A 19,975-nucleotide genomic window follows, 5' to 3' on the forward strand; every position below is an offset into this window, starting at 1 on the left:
GTGAGTCATTTGTCTTTTCTTCATGTAGAACACTTTCTGACTCACCTTCTTGTCCTTCTCCAGTTCTCAATTATCCCAGTAAACAGAGTTCACCTATGTGTGGCCTCATTTGTGCTGCTGGACCCCGGCTGGGTGTAGTCTTTCAAGAAATCTCTCTTGGATCTGTTCTGTGAGTGGCAGAGTGCTGTGAGTCCGGCTCCTTGCTAGGAAAAAAATCCCTGCAAAGTAAAGTTACCTGTCTAATTCCCAAAATGGAAACAAAGCTAAATTAATCAAAAGTTATGCAGTGTTTGAATCTAGGATGTGGTGTGCGTTTGCCTTGTGAGCAACAATCAAAATGAAACACATTTCTTATTCCTCTTGCAGTGGTGTAGGAAAATAAATAACCTTTACAATGTTAGACGAAACCAATGGGTCTGATTGCAGTTGGCTAGTGTGGCAATTATTGTTATAGTTTTAGTGTATCTGTAACACAGCCGGGCAAGGTTGGAAGTTGTGTAAGCTCAACCTCCAACCATATTCCATTCTGAATTTTGACTTCACACCAAACACCAAAATCTGTCAAATCACCAAGTATCACCTGGTTTCTTATTTAGAGACTGGATGAAGCCACAAATTTTGACCAATTTCCGTGCAATGCTATACATCAACCTATATTCACTGAATGCTAGATCAATGCTTGCCATATAGATTGCAAATCGGAGTAACCACTGGTGTAAAGTATGAATTTGTAACAAAACCTGAAAACTGGCTAGTTTCATGTGGTTTCGGATTCCCTTGTCAACACTTCTCACTTAGCATTTTAGTATGTTACCTGGAATCATAGATTATTTTCTTAAGTGATCACAAGACAAAGAAACTTAAATCAAAAACATCGGGGCCAGATTGAAAAGAAAAATAATGTAGACATATACAATTACCACAACTGTGCACACAATCTGGCTAGTAGAACAGGCAAATGCACCTAATTAACCATGTGTGCACAGTTACCCAGTTTATGGATGAAACCTTTCCAGCTGCAGGTGCTAACTGGATGTCTACTTGTGTGTATATTTTGCATGTACAATGGCACAACTAAACTTTCTGAAATGTGGCCTTCAGCTTGATTAATTATTTTATGTCTGAAAAAAATGTATAAAAACCTGAGGTTTTTTATTTAATGCCTTAGCATTGTGTAAAACTCAAAAGGCAACCTAGGAGGTTAGGTGTTCTGTTTGTTTGTGTGTATGTTTCTTTTTCAAGATTGTCTGTATAACTTGGCTTGAGTATTTGGAAGATCACAACTCTTTTCTTTTTTAAAAGTTATGTCTGGGGACACCGTTGAAGTAATAACTGCCTGATTGTTCTCTTTCCATTTTGGTGAGAAATAGTTAATGTTCTGTAGTCTTTGATTTATTTATTAAAAGTATTTTACCAGGAAACAAAACAGAGACAGGCCTTCTCATTTACAGTGAGACTCCAGAGAGCTGTAAATTTACATACACAAAGGACTAGCATCAACCCCTGAACCTTTCATGTTTATTTTGATAGCCCACCCTGCTGGTAAGGTCTTTTGTTAAGAAGCCAGGTACAACAAGGCAATGCTCCAAACAAACAACACTGGTAGCATTGTTGATCAGGTCATATGATGTCCTGCCCTTGAACAGTACCCCTTGTCTCTTACCCTTTGCCCCTAGAAAAAGAAGTTAGAGTCCCTGTGGCAGATTTAGCATTTCCTTTCAGTGTCTGCCAATCTATCAAAATTCAGCCACCGCTGTGAACCCATCAACTCAGTGCAAAAAAAGAACAAGGCTTACCATGGACCCCCTCAAACTAGCAATCATTTATCGCTCCCTGAACTTTAGCTGACCTTTGCAAGCATGCTAGAAAGTTGAAGCATGTAGCACCTTGTTGTGTACAATCTGTTTTTTCCCCAAACTGTTGCTTTTATTTTATTTCATTAATAAAAGGGTTGCGTTTCAGAGTAAATATTTGAAGATAAATAAAGTCTTCAACAAAGGGATACAATTACTTTTACTCCATGCAAAAGACTACAACAAATATACATATTCTGTATATAAGCCCATTAGCTTCACTTTGGAGAGGAATTAAACAAACAAGTGGATTTCATTCACGAAGATTTACAGATGGGAGGAGGGGAGAGATTGTTCCCAGAACAAGATGCTGCGTTTATATACTATATTATAATATAATATATATATATATATATATATATATATATATATATATATATATTAATTTTAAAGTAAAATTAATGTTCAGTGCCCAGCTCCAGCAATGAGAACACCATCTAATGGCAGTATGTTGTCTAAATATTGGAGGTATTTTGTTTTGTTATTTGTGGGGCAGGAAGGGAAGAGGTGCAGTTGAAACAAGAGGAGAATCCAGATTGCAGCAAGGGTTATACAGAGTGTAACTCCCTCTGTAAATTCAACTGACCTAAGGGGCATGATTACATACATCTCATCATGAGACAATATACTTTTTATTTGTTTGAATTTTATTTGTATTGGTAAAACTGACCTGAAACTGACACAAGTTTATTAGAAAAAGGACTCTCTAAAACAGAGTGGGCTGGTCTTCTTACTTAAGATGGATGTGCCAACTTCTAGTATGATTAGAGAAATGGATAACTCACTAACATCTGTGCAAACTACAATAAAAAGGGATTTAGTGTTACCCCAAGGAAGGTAAAAGAGGCTGTCTGTCCATTAAACGCTTTATTACAGTGCCAGCAGCTTTTTTCTAACTCAGTTATTCCTGCACAGAGCTCAGCACTGTGACTGCCTGTCATCCTTACCAGACAGTGCTTGGGGCTTCGTAGTTTTTTGTGCAAGGTAGATGACAATCAAATGAGTCATTGAGCAGGGAAAGCGCCTGACCCCTAGTGAAGGATTAACTACGGAAAGTGAGTGTGATCATGTCACACCATTACTTAGAATTTTCACAGTCAATTTCTGAAAATATGAGATAACTCCTTAAAGAGACAGCTCTTTCAGGAACTGCTATGAGCCAGCAGAAATTCCCTTCCAGTACAAAGGCAGACAGTGTCATCATGGAGGCATCTGTTTAGTTGCTCAATGCAAAACAAATAGTACCCTTCTCATGATGGCAGATGAGGTCGGGAGGAATGAGCAAGACAGAATCCAGGGATATTAGCTACCATTCAACTGTTCTGGATAGAAAGGAAAACAACATGAGAGAAGAATCTTAAATCCTACGTCATGCCACAATCTCCCAGTCGATAAATGTAGGACTTTTAAAATGCAAACATTTTTTAAACACTTAGTGTGTGTGTGTTTCATTTGATTCTGCTTTATCTTAAGAGAAATAAGCCCCCAGATTATTACATTAGCTCAACTGCCCACCAGGTCTACTGGGAATGGATAATGTTTTACCCTACATTAAAATATATGAAGGATATCTCATGAACAGCGATGTGAATTCTAACATAGTACAGCTGGACTACAGTGAGAAAATATCCAGTAACTCCATAGAAATACCACTGAGTTCAACAGCAGCACTAACCTAGCTTGTTGTCTCTGTGATCTTATCACTTGCTTACATTAAAACCCCCTTGTGATATCAGAACAGAGGCTTGACCCATTAATCAGCAAATGAAGACCCCGTTTGATCTGTTTTTACACAAACACATATTTTTTCATGCAAAATTCTAAATGTGAGATTCATCAAGTTTCTTATAAAAAGGAAATCAGCCTAAGACCCTCAAAGCTTAGGCATGCCAAAATGAGTTAACATCTGCTGCTGCCTGAATCTAATTGAAATGATTCGGTAAAAATTTTACAGATCTGCTTAATGATTCTGTATTTCTTTTTCAAAATCACCTTGTTCATTATCTCACCCCAAGTAAGCTAAATTCAACCTAGAAAGAAGTTACCCAGACCTGCTCAAATTTTTATATAAAGGGTGCAAATAAAAGGAGGTTACTATTTCCTTTGACATTGTGTTTGTGGTGTTTTGTGACTGCATTTCCCCACAGGACAGCTCCACTATCACTGAACGGAGATCCATTAGGGGCACCTTGGAAATTTGGACCTTTTACTAGAACCGGGGTTTAAACACCAGTTTAATTTATGACATTTTTCCGGGCTGATGGCATTTTTGCTCTCAGGTAAGGTCATCTCAATATATATCCCTTTAGAGAAAGCCAACACAAGATTTTCTTTTTATGCTTTATATTCAAGCAGCCAACTATTCAGCTGCTATAATGTAAGTCACATACAGAATGTATGCATGTTTGATTCTACAGTGTATTTTAAAAAGGAAGATCTTTTATGTGTGTGTAAAAAAGAGAAAAGTGAAAGAAAAAAACGAATAAGCATGTGAATAATTAGATCAGAGATAGATGCCACCTTTTCTCAGTGTTGAAACTGTGAGGGAAAAAAGTGCTACCATATAATTGACATAATTGATCTATTTTTTTCCCTTTTTTGCTGCAGTAATTTTTTATGCATGCCATTGTTGCTGTTATTATCCAAGATGTGATCTTGTGAGGTTGATAATACTGACTAGATATGAATACTGGTAAGTACCAGCCAATCACAAATCTATAGTGTCTATTTCTGCATCACCAGGTGCTATCTCATGGGAAATATCCTCTTTTTTGGCAGGCACACAGCGCTCTGCATTATCTGTCATTTTCATTAGATTCTGTAGCAGCTGAGCCAAAAAGACTTAGTTCTAGCATATGTGCTCAAAATGGCCAAGATGAGATTGTCCAAATTCGCCCTTTCAGGATTGTATTAGAAAACAACTGGAGCTAAAGCTAAAAATTAGAGTTAGTAAAGCAACTGAATTACATTTGGGAAACTGCAAACGCCATAAGCTCAAATGATTCCATCTTATCCTAGTCATCACCTCCAAAAAGCTCCAAGGAGCCTAAATCAGCAATGTCAATGGTTTTTCAACACTTCTTTTGCACAGACTAGATGTGATGATGTCAACAGAGAAGAACAAGGACATCACAACAAGGCAAAATTCCACTATATTCCAGTAGCTCACAAAAGTAAAGCAAGATGCCTCTGGTGATATACAAGTACCACAGTTTATAGGTCATTCTTGTTAGATATTGAGTCAGCAGTAATATATTAGATGGGACTGTTGTTTATTAATATTTCCGTAGCTAAACTGTGTGAAGTGGGACTATGAGCCTTTCTTCAATTACAATAAAACAGTAATATTGTACCATTTAATGAGGATGGGCTTAATTGGGATGGTTGCTTTATTAAGGCACCTCCCAAGAAACTAATTTAGCCTAATGTTAGTGAATAGCAGTGTCTGCTGCTTAATTGGGATGCATTCTGCTTAATAGGGATGCATTTGGCCAGTACCAAGGGGTTAAATGATGTTTAACCAGGTGTTAGATGGGTGTGAAATTCTAATCTCTGTTCTTTTAATAAAGAAGTTGCCAAATAAGAAAAAAGTAGAGATGAATTTAAAATGTAATTCAATAAATATTATTTTTAACCTTTTATTTCATTGTAAAGAACCTTAAAATTATTCACCTGTGCATTCAAATTCACTTTGAACAAATGTACAACCTCTTTTACTCACTTCCCCCTAATTTGTTCAGTAGAGGAAATTTCACAAGAATTATAAACTCCTCCATTTAGTAGGACGTAGGTGCCGCACAAAGTACAGGGCCAGACAAAGTTTTTACTCCACTTAAATTTCATTGAAGTCCAAATTGAACGTAAGTGGTCCATGGGCCTTGTGTTGGCCCTCTGCATAGTGTGAATTTCACCCTGAATGATTAAAATATATAACTTGAGTTTTCATGATTGAAGAGCTATCCATACTCATCGAAATATCTATTTGTGTGAATGTTCAAATGCATGGGAATCTTCAAAAAGCTTACCTAAGCCCTTCCTTTGCTTATAAAGCTTGTAGTCAGACAATCAGAGAAGCAGAGACAATACTATGTGACTCCAGAGATATATCAAAGTGCAAGTTACCAACAGCAAAGAGTTGTAGTGCGTAATTCATAAAACAAGAGTTCATATTGCATAGGCTGAAATTCTTAACATAAAACATTTGTCAACTGATTTTGAATAACAAACAGATCTATAAAGATCAAACTATTTGTGGATCACCTGCACACCAAAAAAAGAGCTAAAATTAATAGAGTAAGTTATTTAATGCAAATAGCTCTGATCAGAACTACACAACCAGGACAAATAGGTCATTCCAGTGTCCCAGTTAATGGGGTTCTACTGTATACACTTGCCTACCATTAAGAGTCTTGCTTTAGCAATAAGAGCAAATGCAATAATTTCTCCTTGGTAAAAATCCTTCCAGAAATCAAATCAAGGTATATATTTTAGAATTAAACTGAAGATATGATTAGAAAATTGGAGCTCTGATAACAAGTGTTTAAAAACTTAAAAGCTTATCCTCTTCATTTGTTCAATCACACCTAAAATGGAGTACGTGATCTGAAGAACTGTATAATGACTCAGTCTTACTGATTCTCTCTGCAAACACTACCTTCTCATATCACTCTAAAACTATTTATTGCTATAACTGTTAGAGCCAGAATCTACTCCTATGGAAGTCAATGGCAAAATTCCCCTTGACCTGACTGGTGGCAGGTTTAGGCCCTCCTGTAACCTGTTTTGCTAACCAACAAAAATAACTTTAGACAAGGAAATTCACCACCTTATATTTTGATTTCATTTATCATTGTGTTAATGGAAACATGACAAGAAACCCTGAAAACATTTGAGTGAAAGAACACACAAATAAACTTTCAAACTGTCTTTCAGCAAGTGAGTCTAAAGTTATTGAATATGTAAATTGCCTTATTAAAAGAAGAATGATGGCTTTTTCAGCAATCAGTTTAATTATACTGAAACCCTTAAATAGAGAAATCAACTAGTTTTGCACAGCAAAAATTCTTTAGAAAAGGAACTTAGGTATAAAGGATCAAATTTAGAAAATTTTCATGATGTGAAAAAAATATCACCATGCTAATGGTTAAGAGCTGTTGGGACACCACCATTATTACAGATCTGCACTGTGTTATGTTGGGAAAGTTCTATGGAGACATCAACTATCTGCATTATACTTGGCATTAGTCAATGCCATTAGCCTTCCACTCTCAGAACTACTTCAAATGTTTTAAAAAAAAGAGGGTATATGAAATGTATTTACCCTGGCTTTGGAAAGGAGCCTGTAGTTCAGAAGAGAAAGTTCTAACTCACCCTGGTAGCACCAGTATATAGTTAAGTATTTGCCAATATTTCCATTCTAAACCCTTTTCTGTAAGGATTACTTACATATTAGGCAGCTGGTCTTGAAAAAGAAAAAGAAATCAGCCAGAATCCTGCCCAAACATAAGTGGCCAAAGCCTCTCTTGAATTCTGCGGGCACTGCCCATACTACAACTAGAAGTGGAGTTTGGCCCTTGTTTTGAAACAATGTTGGTTTTGGAGGGCAGGGGGGAGGATTTCAAATATTTGAAAAAAAAATAGTTGGATTATTTTTAAATTATACAGCCTGAACCTTGTGGGTGACATCAGTACTATGATACCACCGTGATAAACATGGTATAAGAATCTGACCAGACTAGACTAGAATAGCCAGTGCTCAGATGAGTGATGATTCCTGTGTACTAACACCAGATTTAATAACCACCATGTCAAACATGGGACCATCCCTCCTGACACCTGGCTCAGCTGATATCGTTGATTGGACACTGGTTACGATTTTGAGGATAGGATTGAAGGTAATGGATCAAACATTACTTCCTGCATTGAGAAATCAGGGTTTACTTTTCGTTTTGAAAGGACCTGTTTTGATGTTGACTCCTGGGAAGCTGAGGAAGCCCAAAGGGTTCTGAATGAAGAAGAACACTACGTATCAACTTCGGGACTTCAGAGATTGCCCACAACCACTAGCTGCTAAATGCTGTCTCTCTCACTGGCTTAGTTGTCACAGATCAGCAGAGTATTCTGATGATCTGCAGCTGATGAAGTGATAAGGGAGAAAGGTAGAGTGGCGGGGCAAAAGTGACATCCTGAGTCTGTCCAACTGCTGTAGAAATAATTGTTGAAATCTTATGCTGTGGCCACGCAGGAGGTTAATAAAGGTTTCCTCATCTTCACCATAGAATTGAAAATGTCCCATCAGTTACTAGAGATGTGAGCAGGATTTAAACTTGAGATTTAAATTTGTGAAAGGCTCTGTATACCATAACCAACCCCTTAAGCCAGCCAGTCCCCCTCACATTTTTTTCATTAACACAGAACTAATACAAACAAGAAAATAAAGATACAGAAATGCTATATTAAGTCAAAATAAAGATCAAGCAAACCTATTGGGCTATAACTTGAGGACTTTACCCAGGCAAACTTCCACCAAAGTCTATGGGAGTTAAGTATTGTGCACAGGACTTGGGCCAATGCGTCCGCAAAACTCTGAAGAACCCATAAAACATCCTCATTTCTTTTATTTTTGGCAGTATACAAAATCCCTACTAAATCCACCAAAGGCTGCTGTGAAAACAAAAGCACCCTGAAGGCTTATGTACTTGCCTTTCCTCCAGAAAGAAAACAAATTCTAAATCCTATTAGGGTTAGGGTTGATGATCTCTTTTTTGTCCATAGTGGACATTTGTCTACATAACAAAGCTGGTATACCATTTGGCACAATTGTTTGTGATTGGCAGCATTTGCTCAGGAGAGACCCAAAGCTGGAATGATGTAGAAAACTTCCATTATAGAATACAGACAAGGTCAGCTTCATGCAGAGAGTAACAAGAAGCCTTGGTCCCTAATGCCTTTGTCCTACTGCATGGGTTTTGTATTTTGATGATACACTTTAAGGAAAAAAATGGTTTTCAGCTGTTAACTGCTATGTGCATAAAGGTTATCAAAACTGTGAAGAAATATGTCCCATGTATCAGTTAAAAACAACTAAGTTTACCTACTGTATCTAAAATAATCTATCTAGAGCTGTCATGGATGTTTTTACAATATTTTAGATAGAATGATTGGATTAAGGGAAACTGTTTAGATTATGTCTCTCAGGAAAGCTGTCCATAGAGCAGTAACTAAGAATAACAGTTGTATATGAAGAGTTATGCCTAAGATCTCAGAGGCCCACCTGCAAAATATCTCAGACTCTGCAAACCCACCTTCAGAAATGGAATTCTTCGAGGGTGGGAAGGAGGGTTGGGCATTGCTGTCTGAGCTGAATTTTTCTGATGAAACTTAGAGCTAAATTTGCACAGAGCAAAGTAAACCCTTCACAAACAATGAACATATAGACCTCCTGTGCAGGCATAGAACTCCTATTAATGCAAGTATTAATGGAAGCAACACAAGTTTTGGGAGAGTAATATATTTTCCAAGTGCAGCTTATTTTTGTGGTTTCTGCTATGTTCACATCCATTAGTTCACTTGGTGTAGCCAGTTTACATAGTGAGATGTGGCTTTGGTATACTGTGCTAATAACTGTTCCCAATATGTTTTAACATTAGGACTTCAGTATCATCGCTCCAGTGGTTTGGACGAGGCCAGAACCTCTAACTCTAACACTGGGGTTGCCTCCACCCCTGTAGAAAAGATTACGGAAGGGGAACATGGCAGAGAACTCTGCAAGATTCTCCTTACAGAGTCTTCTTTAAATTCTTCCATTGGGGAAGCAGGGTTTACTTCATAGAAATAGCAGGGGATTAGACCTCAGACCTGCCATTTGCCCATGTGCCACATGTATCCCTGGGATCTGCAGAACCAAGCACACGTGGGCTCTGCTTCTCCATCCACACCAGCTCCAGGACTCCTGCTCACCACTCCAATTCTGCAGCAGCCCAGTCCAACTGCACTCACATACAAACATTTGGATGTACCATAGCTTACTAGAATACCATCCTCTTAGAATTGGGCTCCTGTAGTTACTGTGCTATATATTTTGTAGCTCATGAAATCCTTTTACTTTTCATATATGTAATGCCACCTTACAGTTGGATACTATTAGGCTGTACAGTTTGTGAGGGCAAAAATACAGGTTAGAATGGTTATTGTGACATTTAGAGATTTTATTTTTCAACATTACAATACAAAACAAAACAAACAAAAGCAACAACAAAGGCAGACATGGATGAAAAAAAGTGAGAACAGTATGTACCTGGCTGCAGCCTCAGGACACCAGTAACTTATCTGCTGACAGATCATTCCCATTATATATGTCTATTTACTCTGCTAATCATTTAAGAACACTGAAGTTAGCATATGCTAGAGTAAGTGGTACATATGCTATCGAACAGTTTGTTAAAAAAAGCAGAAATACTCTTTGTGAACTTCTGTTCCATGCTGATGTTTCAAGAGAAGCCCTGAAAAATCATCATGAACATAGACTAGCCCAAACTCCAAAGCTGTTCACCCACAATTTTAAAACAAGATTGGATGTTTTTCTAACAGTTCTGCTCTAGGAATTATTCTGGGGAAGTTCTAAGGCAGGGGCGGGCAAACGTTTTGGCCTGAGGGCCACATTCAGTTTCTGAAATTGTATGGAGGGCTGGTTAGGGGAGGCTGTGCCTCCCCAAACAGCCAGGCATGGCTCGGTCCCTGCCCCATCCACCCCACCGTGCTTCTCACCCCCTGGCGGCCCCCCTGGGACTCCTGCCCCATCGAATACCCCCCCCGTTCCCTGTCCCCTGACGGCCCCCCCAGGACCTCTGCCCCATCCACCCTTCCCTGTCTCCTGACTGCCTCCGGACCCCCCGCCCCTGACTTCCCCCGCCGCCCCATCCAACCCCTCCTCTCTTTCCTGACTGCCAGCCCAGGACCCCTGCCCCCATTCAACGCCTTGGTCCCCACCCTCTGACCACCTGACCCCTATCCACATCCCTGCCCCCTCACCACCACCCCAAACTCCCCAGCCCTCTATCCAACACCCCCTTATCCTGCCCCCTTACCGTGCTTCCTGGAGCACCGGTGGGTGGGGGCGCTATAGCCCCGCCGCCCAGAGCGCCAGGACAGGCCGGGCTCTGCAGCTGCGCTGCCCAGCAAGGGCTCACAGCCCTGCCGCCCAGAGCATTGCGCCAGCAGCTCAGTGAGCTGAGGCTGTGGGGGAAAAGCAGGGGAGGGGCCGGGGGCTAGCCTCCCGGGCCAGGAGCTCAGGGGCCAGGCAGGAGGTTCCCTCTGGCTGGATGTGGCCCGCGGACCATAGCTCGCCCACCTCTGTTCTAAGGCCTGGGTTACAAAGGAGGTCAGACTATATTATCACAACTCTTCTGGCCTTGATCCTTTGCCATGATATCTGATGACATTCGGAGAGAGGGAGGGGAAACCTCAGGATTCACACAAAAATACTCAATCTTTGAGGGTGAGATATTAGGCAAGCAGAATTTTGCAGAGCAGTTTTAAAGCAAAACTGCATGGGATCAAGTGAAGGGAAAATGTCCTTCTATATGAATTATCCCATTTTCTTGGATCAACTGAACTGGATTGGAAATCTCATGGCTACAGACTCACTCAGATACTCCTGGGGGGTACCATTCAGGACCAGATATACTAGGATATATTTCTCTTTGGGCACTTGCTCTTCCTAGTTTGTCCAGAATTAGAATCCTATCTGCAAAATACTGACCTAGATGGATTACTGGAGTGACCCACTATGGAAAGTCCTAGGTGAAAGCTCAAAAGAGGGAGGGGGGAAATACCATTTTTATCCTCCTGAATGCTCCACTTCAAGTAATGGACAAACAGTCAGTTCCCTTCCCTCCACCATTTAGTTTCTTCATCTTACCATTAATGCACATTGTTTTCCAGGTTCAGAATTAAAAAGTTCTTTTCAGCAGGGACTCAACTTGTGCATGGGCTAAGCCAAGCACGGATGCACACGCATGCACATTTTTGGGGCACTAATGCCTGTGCACACTAACACTGCACATGCAGAGAATGAGTTCTGGGTGTGTGAAATCAACCTGTCCAAATGATCCTTCTCTCTTCCTTCTGTCATCTGGCTCCTTCTAGATTATCTGGATAGATGCTAGAAACATGACATGGATTCTTTGCCATTCTTCCTATGTGTAAAGCCATTGTATGCATACTATTCTCTGAATGGTACTGAAAACTAAAATATTAAAACAACATTTTAAGGCTAACTGTTGTAGTGTGGTTAAACAACATGCCTGAAATGCCCCAGGCTTCACACATCATTCTGATGAGGATGTGTCATATTCTGATGCGGACATGTCAAGCTTAGGAAGTTTAGACAGGTACAGCTAAATCGCACTGGAGCATTGAACTTCTTCTTTTAAAAATTTTAACATGCTTGTACAGGGAGCCAGGCAGGCTGACTTTATAAAGTTCACTTACCATAAAAGGGACCTTGCCATGCCAAGCCCAAAAATACATTGTGTACCAACCTGGGGTTGATGCATGCATTTGCTATTCCACCCCTGCCTGGATTTGTACATAACAAAACCAATTTTTGAAAAGGGGTAGAAGGAAGAGTAGCTAGCAGCTGACTACTAGGATCCCGTCTCTCTCCTCTTCCCAGCTACCTGTTTGAGTTTGGAGTTCCAAGCTGCCGCAGTCCATGAGACTCGCAGACTGTTTCACTGATGGAGACAGTTCCCATGGCAGGATAAATCCAACATCAAACTACCTCTGCAGTGCACAGCCATGCTGACCAGATCAAATTTGAAGTTTTAGTGCATGGCAGGCACCATCTGACTCAATTAAGGTGAGCTGTTGAATTCAATTTGCCATGCCACCTCTCAGTGATGGAAAGCTCTTCCCTACTCAAACTATCCCCTTCTCAAAAGCAGCGCAAAGATCCTTTCAAAAACCCTTGCATGCCAGGATATAATAATCCCTGAGGAGGGCTGCAGAGACTTCACACAGTACGATTAATTTCAGTAGTATGTCAAGATGCCCTTCGGGCAAAATCTGTTATTGTGATGTGCACAGCAAGGAGAAGGGTATACGGCGTCTCTTCTTCCCTGCCTCACCCATCCCCAAAGATCCCTCCCTCCATGTGCTAACTATTCAGGTTGTGCCAGGCCAGCTACAGTTATGCCAGAGAAAGGAGTACAAGTCTAGCTAGTCAGCAGATTCCTAACAGTTTAATTAGCCCAAGACCTTATCAGAGGGAATGTTCTGGACCCAAGTCATTCCCTAAGTTGTGGTACTTATGGGGAACATAAACATATAACTAACATTTTTCATAAGGTTCCGAAGCACTAATTTATGGATGCCTCTTTATTACCTGAATTTGTCCTCATTTCCTCTACCTATTTCTCACTTCCCTTCCCAAAACTTTGGAAAGTTTTGCCAAAGATACTGAAGGACCAGCAGGTGACTGGTGATTTTATTGCATTGGCCTGCCAAGCCTCACAGAGTTGCAGTGGAACAGACAGTTCTGTTGTAATGTAGGATTCCCCGATATTGAGTGAATCTGTGTGAAAGAGAGGCTTTCAAGAGTAGACTTTTCCGGTTGGAAAATGCAACCAATAAATCATACAACAGGGTTTATAGGATGTTTTCCTATAACACAGGTAAAGGTGAGAAAAATGCCTTTTTAGAGGCTAAGATTATGGCCAATAGGCTAGCAGAGGGTCAATCTGCTTTCTCTGTTAAAACCTCTGACTCTGCTTTGCCTTTTCTGCCAGTGGAGTAACCAGAACCAAGTGATTCAGTGTGCTACTTAGGGTTGCTTGCCCAGCCAAACCAGCTAGTCCAAATATTGTGATATTGATGTTCTACTAAATCACTTTGCATAATTAAACAACTCCTCTTGCAGCCTCAAGGATGTGGCTATTTGGCAGGCATGCAGTTTAGGACAACACTGACCCACCAGTGTGTGAACTGGTTCTACCAAAAAATGGTAAGCCTCATATACACAAAAATCCTCAGTGATACAGATACAGATTTGCAGGTAGGGATATGCACATATAGACAGACTTTCCCTATCCATTTAGAGTCTGGAACCCCATTAAAGCCAATGGAAGTCTTTCCATGGATAACAAAGGGCTTTGGATCAGGCCCTTAATGTATTTACCTAACCCCCTACATTCTGTTAAACTGAAGTTTAGCGTCCATCCTTAAGGAACAAGAAACGTTTAGAAAGTCCAGATTCTTGGCTTAGAGTCTCATGGCGACTAGGTCCTTCCTATATTTACAAGTCTGATGTCTCCTTGGTGGGACTCAACAACATGCTAGTAAATGGAGAGCAGCAAAAGCATGTCTTTTAATGAGGCATCTGATATAATACATATAATAGATTCAAAATGAGCTTTAGTGGGTCAAGCCTGAACCTTTGTTTGATGACAATCAGAGGTCAACTAATTTTTAAACGACTTGATTGTGTCACTTTATTTGACCATTTTTACTTTAATTACAGGTCACATTGGATGTCGCACACTGCTCTATAAATACTTGAACAATCTGTTTGATAGAGTGATAAAGTTAAGCAATTTAAAAAATAAGTTGAGCTATGTCACCTTCTTGTCAACGAGGCTACTAATTTAACTATATGTAGAACTTATATAATGAACTGCTCTGCAGAGTACGGAGTAGAATTTCTAGTTATTCGCTTTCAGTGCTCATTAAGGTGAGAGATGACAGCGCTGGCCACATGATTCGCTACAGTCTGATATCACTGAGCTTATAACTAACCTGGATAGAATGGAATTAAAAACACTTATCAGCATTTAAGAAACAGAGAAGTACAGCAGTAGGTTAGTTCTGCCTGCCCTCGTTTTCACCCTGTGCTATTACTATTATGAAATACCATGGATGCTTTCATTGTTACTACAATTAACACAAAATTCTGCAGCTAAAATCCTCCACCTCTCTAGCTCCTCTGCCCAGGTCATGCTCCTCTTTGAATCACTTCACTGACTTCTCCTCACCTTCTGCATTACGTTCACGGTTCTCATTCTCACCTTCCAGATCCCAAACAACTCCCGCAATGTACAGAATCTATTTTAGAACAACCTCAACCCTCAGGTATCTGCTACTGTTTGTAAGGTCATCAGGCACCAGAGAGCAGACTTCCTCTAGGAGGGCCTAATTCACCCCTGTACCAGGGTTAGTACATGGCCTGAAAGGGGGCTGCTTGCACCTCTCTGATCCCAGGGCTGGGTTTGGTTTGGCCCATGCCACAAGCAAGGGCTCTTCTAACTCGTATCCTGGGTGTCATGGTACCTCTGGGCTTTGCAACAGCCAAAAGGTTTCTGGGGAACAGGACAGCACTAGCTGTGCTGCTTTCTGGCTGCAGCGCTACCCTCTCACCTCAGACCTGTTCTCAATCCACCTGGGAACACCTGCTGATCCAAGCGATTTCTGTGGGGGCAGCTGTTGGTAAGGTGCCCTGTGCTGGGGAAATGCCCCAGGACATTTCATGTTGGTGCACAGAGCAAGCATGATTACAGCCCATTTTGATGGGTTTCTTTGACTCTCCAGTGTGGAATGATGCTTTCAGTAGGACTGGTTTGTACTATTTTAGTTCACCCTGTATGATGGTTACCCAGCCAGCCAGCCTTTTGCAGATACACAGCCATGCTGCTGTTTTCCCTTACTTACGAAGAGCTGCTGTTTAAGTTTAGAAGTCAAAGACAGGTTTCAGAGTAGCAGCCGTCTTAGTCTGTGTCCGCAAAAAGAAAAGGAGGACTTGTGGCACCTTAGAGACTAACCAATTTATTTGAGCATAAGCTTTCTTGAACTACAGCTCACTTCCTCAGATGCATGCAGTGGACAGTATTTCACAGAGGGGTGAAGGAGATGACATTGTGAGACACTCTCTCTCTTTCATATATATGGTTTCTTAGCAGAGAGGAGAATTTTATTATTGTTGTAACTAAATGGTTTTTGTAGAAGCAGCTGTGTGGCCAATTCAGGGCTGCCATGATTTTGCAGCTGTGAAAGAAACCAAATGACGGGATTTAGTTTAGTTACATTGTTATTTTAAGACTTTTATCTCTTCACAGTACAATGTATTAGAAGCTGCTGTACACTGTGGAAAGCTGTCCTGTTTGAATTCGAGCTGCTGAAGGAAAAGACATGGCTTAAGTTTTGATGTATATCTCTTCTTTAAGGCATGGTATGGTGAAATAATACTTGTAAATGGTAAAACATTCGTCTCACATGGATTTAGAGTGATTATATAAAGAGAAAAAATCAAAATGATTTTTTTCCTCTTCTGTACTTGTCTTTGCAGGACTTTCTTCTGACTATACTCCCATTACTCCTTATACTTTACAATACTTTGCAAGTTGGCTTTTTATTATTGGAGTCATTTCAGGTCTTCAGCCTTCTAAAGGGCTAGAGGGGCTAGACATATTTCCAGGAGGGTTTATAAATACTTGAAGATTTTATTTATTGTATCAGCATGCACATTCTATTTAACTCTGAGTTTTGTAACTGAAGAAGCAAAACATTGTACTGACTTTATTTTTAAGTTGCAAGAATCCAGTCTTCTCTTCTTTGAAACCTGGCTGTGTGTGTATCTATCCCAGGGGAGCTGGTGGTAACCCCTGTATTTAGGTTATATTTACACTTTCATTTGTAAAAGATTTGTGCAACTTTTATTTTAATTGGGAAGCTCTCACAAATTAATTGTTTGCAGCAATCCTTTGACATTTGACAAGGGGAAAAGTCTTGGGCCTACAGAAGTATCTTCTTTTTTGCCTCATGAAATTCTTTTCAAGTTTGGCTGCGTTATAAACTTCAAACAAAAAAAAATCAGTTTCCTTTCTATCACTTGTATTGTCAGCAAAAATGTTGGCACCGTGCCAAAATAAATGAACACAAACCTTCTAAAGAGCCAGGGCCATGCCGTTGCCAAAGCAGCAACAGAAGCAGCACACACACAAGACTGGAACTCTGGGAGGAAGAAAGAGCAGAATAGGACTACTACTGATATGTAGTCCATACCTCTGGACTCAGCATATGATCCCAGTGTCCCATCCCCCACCTCTGGGGGTCCCACATAGGGAAAGAGCTCCCTACATATCTGGAGGAGGGAAAGGGTCAAGCAAGAGAGCTAAGCTCAGAATCAGCACTTGGCCTCAGCAGCCCATCCCCTCCAAGTCAATAGCCTTCTCCTGTACCAGCTAACATAACTAGTTCTGTAACTCAAACAGTTAATTGTGTTCTGAGGGATCAAGGTTCAAATCCTATTCTTGATGCGAGTTGCTACAGTTGCACAAAATAGAATTTGTTTGTACCTTTTTCCTTAAAAACAAACACACACACACACACAGTGGTAAAGAGTATTATTTAGGCTGCAAAGCACTTAAAAGTTAGGAAATGCCATCGTTTAGGATGCCCATCCACCTTTAATTCTGTCCTTTTGTGCAAAACCATAATTATACAGTTTTTAATTAAATGCTATTTTTCCACGTGAACCGTGCCTCACTTGGTGCACAAGTTGGATGGTGCTCAGGGAATGAGCCAACTGTTCAGTGTTTCTTTTTATACTCATCATTCAATGTGTGGCCCCTGTTTTCTTTATTGCATTGAATACAAAATTATTTCATTCCTCTTTGTCTCTTCTGTGGCACTCATCAGCATAGAATCTGCATGTCTCACAGATATTAATGAATTATCTCCACCCCTCCCCTGTGAGATCTGAGAGTACTATTATCTCCATTTTACAGATGGGGAAACTGGGACAGGGAGACTTATCCCAGGCCCTGCAGTGACACAGACAGGGCTATAAATCAAGGCCTCCTGACTCGCACTGTGTGCTCATGTCTTCAGATCATCCAGTGTTACAGCCCATGCTGGTGAATATCTAAGCAGCTCCAATTGACTTCAGTTGCCACTGTTAATGCTCAGGACTGGTGCAGATCGGAAGTTGGTGTCTCAAGTTGGTCACCCCGAAAATAAGGAATGTACAATTAATGGCCACCTGCCAAAACTTTGGATTAAGTGATTTACATCTGTAGCAGAGGTAAGGATAGAAATGAGTTCTTCTGTGTGGAATTCACCTGCCTTAACCACAAAATCATCCCCTCTCTTACAGCAGTTCCCTGCCTTGTGTTCCACCCACATTTCAAATTCTAAAGCAAATGAGGTAGGGGTCTACAACTGAAATAATATAATTCAGTACAAACTCGAATGCATTACCAGAACACGGTCCACTCTGTGCACTGAGCGAGTCAGGAATCCTATGGAAAAAACTACAATATGATCAGATAGTTAAAGGCTATATCATAATAGATATGCACAAAGGGGGCACAATTAAGATTGCTTGGGTAACAAATTCTGGCATTTTTAAATTTTTGAGTGCTTGATTTACAACCTTAATATTCTTTTAACATAGCTAAGTAGCTAGGTTTCTTTGTATGTACTTATGCACATACATATGTACACACACACACACACACACACAAGCAAGGGTTTTATTGAAAGCAATTCTAAAAATGAGTTGCTTACAGAAAAGCAACCCAATCAGCAGATTAATGTTATTGCTTTCTACAATGCCACCAGCCTCCCGCATCTTGCTTCCTCAAAGCAACAGTCTATCTAGCTAAAAAAGGAGTCAGCCTTTTTTCAGGAGAATCTTTTTCCATGACTTAATATTTCCATTGCAATCTGAATCCTACATTCTCAAAGAGGGGAGAGGACAGAATGTAAGTTGTAGTAACAAAGAAGCAAATTATGTGCAACAAATATTAGGTTTTTTACCTTGTCTCAGTGAGAGTGACAAGAAGCAGGCATCCATATACTATGTATGCAGAGAATGGAACCTTTCCTTAGCAAATAGAAACTGAAGTGTTTGCCCAAAGGATCAAAGATCTACAGTGGAAAAGACTAATATTAGAGGGCAAGACAACCAATTAGTGCTTCCAGTCCATGTACAGAATCTAGTATTATATTAAACTCAGATAGGAATTTCATCCTTTGCCCTCGATAAACTGTTGGGCTATGTAGATTCTGTGTGTAAGAGAGCGGAGATGTTTCCAGTGAGGTCTATGTACAATAAAGTAGATAATTTCATACATTATCCAGTCTCAAAGTGTTTACCGTTAATACAGGAATCACATTTCTAATCCAACCATACTATAACTTCTTAAATGCATTAATGTGGCTATGATCAGTTGACGTGGTAAGGGCTAGATTGTGAACTCCTAACAATGAATTGTACCTTACAGCCTCAGTAGTTCCATTAAAATCAGTGGAATTGCTTGAGGAGTAAGCTACTATTCAAAGTGAGTTTAGCGTATCTGACCATAAGATTAAACTGGAAGGTGAGATAGAATGATGTCGTGAAAGGCCAGTGAAAATGGCTCTCATCTTCTCACTCCAAACAAAGTTTAGGTTGCATCAGGAGGGCACATGTAAGTTAGTTAGCAGGAAATGCTTGGCAATCTTAAAATAAAAGTGGAGAATGCCTGGGAACCTGCAGTGTTCAGCATCAGCATTTCAAATGTTCAGTTACGTAATATTAGACTGAAGGGCATTGATACATTACCATGGACAGGAATTTTATTAAGGAAACACACTGAGCTGGACTGTCAGGATCCCTCTGAGGACTGACAACATCTGTTTGCAGGATTTTTACTAATTGTTATTATTTGATTGTTATAATTATTATTTTTCTATTCCATTTCACACCTCCTAAGAATTCTACCTCACAGTGCCCTTTTCCTGGCCCCTCTTCTTTCCCTTTCAAGGAAGAGCATAAGACACAGAGGTGGCCTGACTAACGTGTCCAGAGTGTTCCCTTTCTAATAATGTCCCTCATATTAGTGCCTAACAGACAAGTTTTCCTAAAGCACTAAAGTAATTCTGTAATGCCCTTACTGCTATGGAAACTGCTGAGCAAAATTCTTGCACAATGGGTCTCCTTGGCATTCTTTAACCCTATTGATAATGATAAAGTCTCATAAATCTAGGTAAATCTTTAATTACACCTTAGGAGCACTTTGATATTATAACTGTGATATAGTAATAAAGAGTCCATTCAAAATTAGGTCTACATTTTATTGAAATGC

The sequence above is a fragment of the Eretmochelys imbricata genome, chromosome 12, assembly GCF_965152235.1.
Source record: "Eretmochelys imbricata isolate rEreImb1 chromosome 12, rEreImb1.hap1, whole genome shotgun sequence".
Classification (NCBI taxonomy): Eukaryota; Metazoa; Chordata; order Testudines; family Cheloniidae; genus Eretmochelys; species Eretmochelys imbricata.